Raw genomic sequence first — 6,928 nt, 5'->3', positions numbered from 1 at the left:
GGTAATGTAGTGAGACCCTGTTTCAAAATTAAAAATATGCTGGGGATGTAGTCCAGGGATAGGGTGCTCATGTAGCAAGGGTGAAGCCCTGGGTCCTATCTCCAGCACTATCAAAAACAAAGAGAAGAAGAAAAAGAAAAAGTACTGGTTAATTTAGCCTATGTGAATTTGACTAAATGAAGAATAAGTGGTATTGATGGCTTTAAATTTTCTTTCTCTACTTCATGTCCTTCCAGCTCTTAGACTATTTAAAAAATAAATTTTAAAAGAATGAATGTTGTACACCTTAAATGTAATTTGTCTAATTTAATACCACATTAACATACAATCAGGAACTTGTGACTTCTCCAGTGAGCAAAGGGATTATCTGTACAATTTCTTTATTAAAATGACTTAGCCAGCTGAAGAGGAAAAAGCAGATGTAGGCATCAGCAGTGGCTAACATCCTTCGTCAGGCAAGGTATTTTAAAGTGAATTCTCACAAACTGAGAAACAAGACTGAAGACAACCATGTAAATGTCTTTGATAATGTATTGTCAGATGAAGTAATAAGGAGGGACTACATTATGTATATTTATCACATATGCAAATATACTCTGGTTTAAAGTGTTTTGAGATTATATTTGAGTTAATTTCCAATTGAATATAAACTGTACAAACACATTTTATTTATTTATTTGTTTAATTTATTTTCTGCAGTGCTGGGGATTGAACCCAGGGCTTTGTGCTTGTGAGGCAAGCACTCTACCAACTGAGCTATCTCCGCAGACCAATTTTTATTTTTAGCATTACACGTGGCAGGAATTTCTGAAATATTCACTTAAGATTAAATGATTTTAGGAAACTATATTGACATAATTTATTTTCAATTGCAATAAAATCCCTTAGATTCCAATAGTTACTGAATTTAAACAGCTAAAAACAACCATTGGATTAAACTTTTTTGCTCTTGAATATTTTGCAGTTAATACTTTTTGTGCAGGAATTGGTACACTGCAGCAAAGTGTGTATATTTGCACTTGTTATGTGTCTTGCAAGGGTGATATTCACTTACAGCCCAGGTTGCTATTTCTAAAGACTTTTTGTAAAATAATATTACATAAACTTTGTCACCTTTTCTGAAAGTGTTAGGGAGTTTCAGATAATACAGTTACAAAATAGTTGGAAACCACAGAAATCTGCTATTACTTGGTATTTTGGTTCAGCAGTTTCAGAAGGAAAAAACAAACAAACAAAGAACACCTACTAACAGTGAAGACCCAGTACAGCAGCCATAATGAACATAGTTTAGGGCAGTCTTCCTATGGGGAGAGGACTGCTTCTACAGTCTTCTCAGTCACATCCACAAACACACAGGACACCTGCCACCAGGAACCATATGCAGCAATGCAACAACAGCAAGCTGTGACCCAGAGTGTTAAGAAAGGTTCACAGAGCAAGAAATACTGCAGTATATCCCTGAACAATGAGTGCAATTTCCTTAATCATTACAAACATTGTCGATATTTGAAATAGAGTTTTTGCAAAAGCACACCTATTTTCTGCTCAGTCTCTTATCTGTGAATCATATATTTTATATGAAAATAAAATGCTTGACAGTATGTGGTGTGAACTAATGGATCTGCCTTGAACGTGTTATTAGAATCGTGCAAAAGGTTTGCTAAGTTGGCTCTGAGAATTTGTACTAGTTAGTTCCTTTGAAATTTGATGTTGCTGGTTCAAGATCACAATTCTTAGAACTGTGGTTTAAAGCCTTAGCTATCTTTCTCAGTTTTCTCTAGAGGATAAGCTACTCTTATCTCATTAGTTTCTCATCTGGAGTTTTGAGTGCAGGGTGTCTCAATATGTAATCACTCAAATGAAAACAGTAGAACAGTACCAAAAAAACATTTAAAATTTAAAATTAAATTCCAATAGACAAAGGATTCAGCAAATTAGAAGATTCTCTGTTGCCTTTGTCAAGTCCAAGATTTTATTTTTTGTGTGGGGCAATGGGGAGTGAACACAAGGACAATCTACCTCTGAGTTATATGCTCAGGTTTTTGTTTTTGTTTTTGTTTTGAGATAGGGTTTCACTAAAAATCTCCAGGATGGCATTGAACTTGTGATCCTTCTGTCTCTCAACTAGCTGGAATTATAAGCATGTACTACTGTACCTGGCCCAATATCACTTTTAATTTTCCCAATTTATAAATTATACAGACATGATTATTGCTTGTTTTGGTAATAGGTATAAAACCCTGGGATACTTTATTCCTTAGTTACATGCCCAGTTGTGTTTTATGTTTTAGCTAAGTTGTTGAGGCTGGTCTCAAAATTGTAATCCTCCTGCCTCAGTCTCCTCATTCACAGGACATAAAGGCAGGTGATGCCTGGTGGATTTTCATTTTTTTGGAATCTGGAGTCTTACACTTGTTCCTTCATTTTCAAACTAATTGTACTGTAGAAAACATTACTGCTATGGTCTGCAAGTATGTTTCTCCTAAAACACACATGTTTAAACCTAATCACCACTGTGATGGTATAAGGTGTGTTCATTTGGTGATCATTAGGGAAGAACTGTATTGCCCCTTTCTACCATGTGAGGAGAGTAAGAAACTGCTGTCTGTGAACTAGAGCAAGCACTACCAGATAGTGAATCCCTTGATCTTGGGTTTTCCTAATTTGCATAGCCATAAGAAATAAAATTATTTAAAAGGTCCCCAGTTTTTGATATCTTGTTGTAGCAGCCTTCACAGCCTAATGATTATCATCTTCTCAACAAACTAAACTTTTTTTTTAAATTAATAAGGAAATGCTGATGTGTTGTTTTTGTTTTCAAATAGAGAAAAAATAATACATTGAAGATAATTCTTTAAGAAATAGTATTTGTTTCACTGTTTTGTTATTATTTTTATTTTTGGGGCTGGAGAGTTGTTAGAGGTAACATAGCATCTGAAACAGTACAAAGAAAACTGCATAATAAACCAGTTCCACATTTAGTAGGATATTAACTTTGGGTTTCTGCCAGACACTGTGGAAAAAATGACAGACATGAAACAAACTCAGCTTGACTCTACAAATCATGATGGAACCCAATTACATAGAACAGGTGGTAGGAAATTACTAAATATAAAAAAATAAAATAACAAGCTGGTGATATATCTCAGTAGGTAGAGTGATTGCCTTGCAAGCACAAGACCCTGAGTTTAATCCCCAGCACCACAAAACAGAACAAAACAAAATAAAACAAAAACCCAAAAATGTGTCAGGAAGGTACTAGGTATTTTATGGCAATACTGGCAATAGATGGAGACCTCTAATCCTTGAGGCTGAAGATAATATGGCAGTGTTAATGTCATGCCTGCAGGAGGAAAGAACCCAAAGGATGATGACACAGTTTATATGTTGAACAAGGTAAGTTCATTGAACATTGACTGAATGCCTTATGCATTTAATTGACAGTTTTTATGATATAACAAGGCTTCTGCTTACACAGTACTGTCAAAAGAGTGCCAAACAAGTATAGCACACTAGGAGTATTTTCTGCTTAATAATAAAATTGAAGTCACCCCGTATGAAGAATTAGAGCAAGTGTTTTCTCTATGGCTAGGACCAGACTTTTTCTAACAATGTATGAAGAAATCTAGGAATACATTATCCATGGACAATAACATTAAAGTCTAACTAGATCTCTAATTCTAGAAGATAAAATAATTTAAATTATCATTCAACAATGGGTATTAATATTGTAGCAAACAATGGGTATAAAATATTTATATTGTAGCAAACCTTGTAACAGGCTATAAGGAGAAAGAGTGGACACATTAGGAATGCACCCACTTTTATTGGTTACAAACAGTAGCAATACACATACACAGTAACTTAATGATATGATGAAATTGTTAAATGGAGACATAATCAGAAATGGTCTGATGGAGGAGGTGGATGGTCCCCTGAGTTATGTGTACCCAGGAAGATAAAGAGCTGCTAGATTAATTATTTGCAGTTGAACTATCCTCATAACACTGGCACTTTTTATTAATAAAGTACATATTAGTAGCCTTATTGGAGATATAGATTAGTTGTAGAGTGCATGCCTCCCATGTAAAAGGCCCTGGGTTATATCCCCAGCACAAAAAGGAAAAAGAGAAAAAAAAAACTGTATTTAATGGTAATTTATTAGAAATCTAGTTGTGGAAAAGTGCTAGAGCAGAAAGGAAAAAGAAAATATGTGAGGAAAGGAAGGCAAGTCAAAACAGATGTTCAATGACTTTCACCCTCCTCCTAACTTAGATTAGTATTTTTACTTAGTTTATTTATGGTAAGATATTTTCATGTGCTACAATTTCTGCTTGGAATAGCAGAAAACTAATCCTGTAAAACTGTTCTGCAAGTCTATCACCAGGAGTGCTCCAGGCAAAGGCAAGAGAGTAAAAAATGGGACTACATGAATCTGTGGCCCATAACTACACTATGGAAGGTCAATGAGTAGAGATTTGCATAGTTCAGAGCCCTGGGTATACACTCATACCTTAAGCTCGAAATTATGTTGAGCTGAATAGTTTGTTGCCTTACCAGCAATTTGGTTCTTAACTTATTTTATGATTTGTAGCTTTTACCTTGCTAGTGTGTCCTTTCTGAACACTGTGTACATGTTCATTTTCCATGAAAACCAGTAACCTGTTTATTGAGGGTTTTCTAATTCTAATGTACCTTAGGAAACCAGTAAGGGCAGTCTTCAATCAGGATCAGTATTGGCAGTTCTTTCTTACATGCCTGATTAACATGCCATTCTTTCTCTCATTCTCAAATCTTTCCTTAAGTACTATGTTGCAGGATGCTTAAGCACTCTGAGTGCACAGCATCTTCAGTTTGTCAAGTGTGATGCACTCATTGACTGTTCAAAGTTCCATCGCCCAGTCAGGCCAAGGTCTCCGGGAGCTGAAGGTCCATATTCAGGAACCCGAGGTGAGAGGCTCAGCTCAGGAACTGCCTACCATTAACGTGGGGGGCAGAACTTCAGGAAGGTATGTGGATACCTTTTCTAAAATGTGTTTAATTCAAACCTATATTTTGTAGTTCCTAAAATGTTGATCCACAGCACACTGTCATCTCACACATGTGACCAGTGAGAATGAAAGGCTGAGAGAATCACTGCCCTCCCAAAGAAGGGAACTGCACCTTTTCTAACATTTCTTGAAATTATACATTTGACATTTCACACACAACAACATAGGCAGCAATGCAATACACACATGGAGACTGATTCTGTTCTACTAGAGAATGTCCATAAACTACCTCTTATAGGCTTTTTTTTTTTTTTTTTTTTTTTGGACTTCTGCAATGCTTCGCTCATCATTTTCTAATTTCTGCCCTTGCACATGGTACAGTACCATTTGTCCTGTGGTTTGTGACTGAGCTCCAAGTAGGAGAGGTAGAACCATCTGGTGGAGGCACTTGCTATTTCCACAAGGTATCATTTCTCCATAGGTCACCTGATTGCACAGACAGTATGTGGGCTCATTTTCATCACTGGGAAGGTTTGCAGGGTTTGCTTCCTTCTGTGCTTTGGTCATGAATCCTGTTCTTTGAGGTCTTTGTGTTCTTGTCCTTGGGTGTTCCTGAGGTGACATCATCATGGTCATGATTATTATTAGATATTTTCATCACTGGATTCACATTGTTGAGTGGCACAGGGTACCCTTGTAATTTGACTTTTCAGCCTGTGCAACTGCCTTGTTCTTTGCCTTCTCTTGAACACCCTTGCAGCTGTTACTAGTGGTGTCCTTGATCTCTTGAGGTGTCTCCAAGAGTTCCACATGACTGTCCACTTGTCTGGTCTGGCTCTTTGCCAGTTCCACCATCTGACTTAGGATTTGAATCTTCTCATCATCCAGCTCCTGGCTCTGAATGAGGGCTCTCTGGATGCAGCACAGCACTCAAAATTTTTAGGCACCATTTGTTTCTCATTTCAATTTCTCATAATGCTCATCCTGTTCTTTCAGGATTTCTTGACTTTTCACTTCAAACTCCCACATCACTGAGACATTTCTCTTCAGGTGTAAAGGCAGAGAGTCAATGGAGGCCAGGTAATCCTCCACATAATTTGCCAGGTGGATCTGCTTCTTGTTGGCATCACTCAGCATGGTTCAGAGTGAAACCCCTCCACTCTGTGTGGCTCTTTGCTTTCTGCATCCCTCCCCCTAAAATCAAATCTGCAAAATGAAGATCTCTTGCTCTCCCACGACCCCTGGCTCTCCCAGGAATCCCACCCATCTGGCCAGCAGTGGCACCTGGCCAGGCCACAGTACCCAGCATGTACTAGCAGGCCATGGAGGAGGGGCTCCCAGATGAACCCCCACTTGTCAGGCACTGTGCAGGGTAAAGGAGGCTCCCAGATGAACCCTCACTGGTCTGCTATGGTGCAGGTGTAGGCAGGCAGGTCCTAGTAGTGCCCACCCCAGAGAGAATGTTGAGGGTTGAGAGTCAAGGGGCACTCGCTGGTGCACCAGAGTAGGGGGGCTCAGCCTGGCGGGCAGAGCTGCACTTGTCCCCTAAGTGGACACTTTTAAATGTCCCCATCATGGGAAAGCCCTGAGCACTTCAGACCCTTTAGCAAGCACCCTCCAAAAAAAACTCCTGATACTCACCATGTGAGTCATTGTCCCTGACCCAGGAACTGAATACACCTGGCACCAGAAGTCCCCGTTACTGGGGCGCAGCAGGGATGGGGAGGCATCTGTATCCCCAGGACCTCCACAGTGATTCTCACAGGACTGAGCCACTTTGCGTGCTCACCAGTGCCCAAACGAGGACAGGAGGGCTGGAAGCAGCACTTAGCTCTTGTGGTATCTCCTTCCCGCGGGCGTCTTTGGTCCCCAAAGCAGATCTCATATGGTTTGGAACTCAGACAGGGTGAGTCCACAGTGGGCAGAGCCACACAGAG

General features: G+C 39.1%; 1 pseudogene across 1 annotated transcript; it reads right to left on the bottom strand.

Annotated features, from left to right (window-relative positions):
• Positions 1 to 4,849: 4,849 nt before the first annotated feature.
• LOC306652844 (inhibitor of growth protein 1-like) lies at positions 4,850 to 6,128 on the bottom strand (annotated as a pseudogene). Its single transcript has 2 exons — positions 5,376 to 6,128; positions 4,850 to 4,975 (listed from the first exon to the last, which is right to left on the bottom strand). The product of its transcript is annotated as an inhibitor of growth protein 1-like (transcript).
• Positions 6,129 to 6,928: the final 800 nt, after the last annotated feature.

The sequence above is a fragment of the Sciurus vulgaris genome (genome assembly GCF_902686455.1).
Source record: "Sciurus vulgaris genome assembly, contig: HiC_scaffold_611_arrow_ctg1, whole genome shotgun sequence".
Taxonomy (NCBI): domain Eukaryota; kingdom Metazoa; phylum Chordata; class Mammalia; order Rodentia; family Sciuridae; genus Sciurus; species Sciurus vulgaris.
The sequence above is the reverse complement of the archived record's forward strand: the minus strand, read 5'-3'. Positions and strand labels throughout refer to the sequence as shown.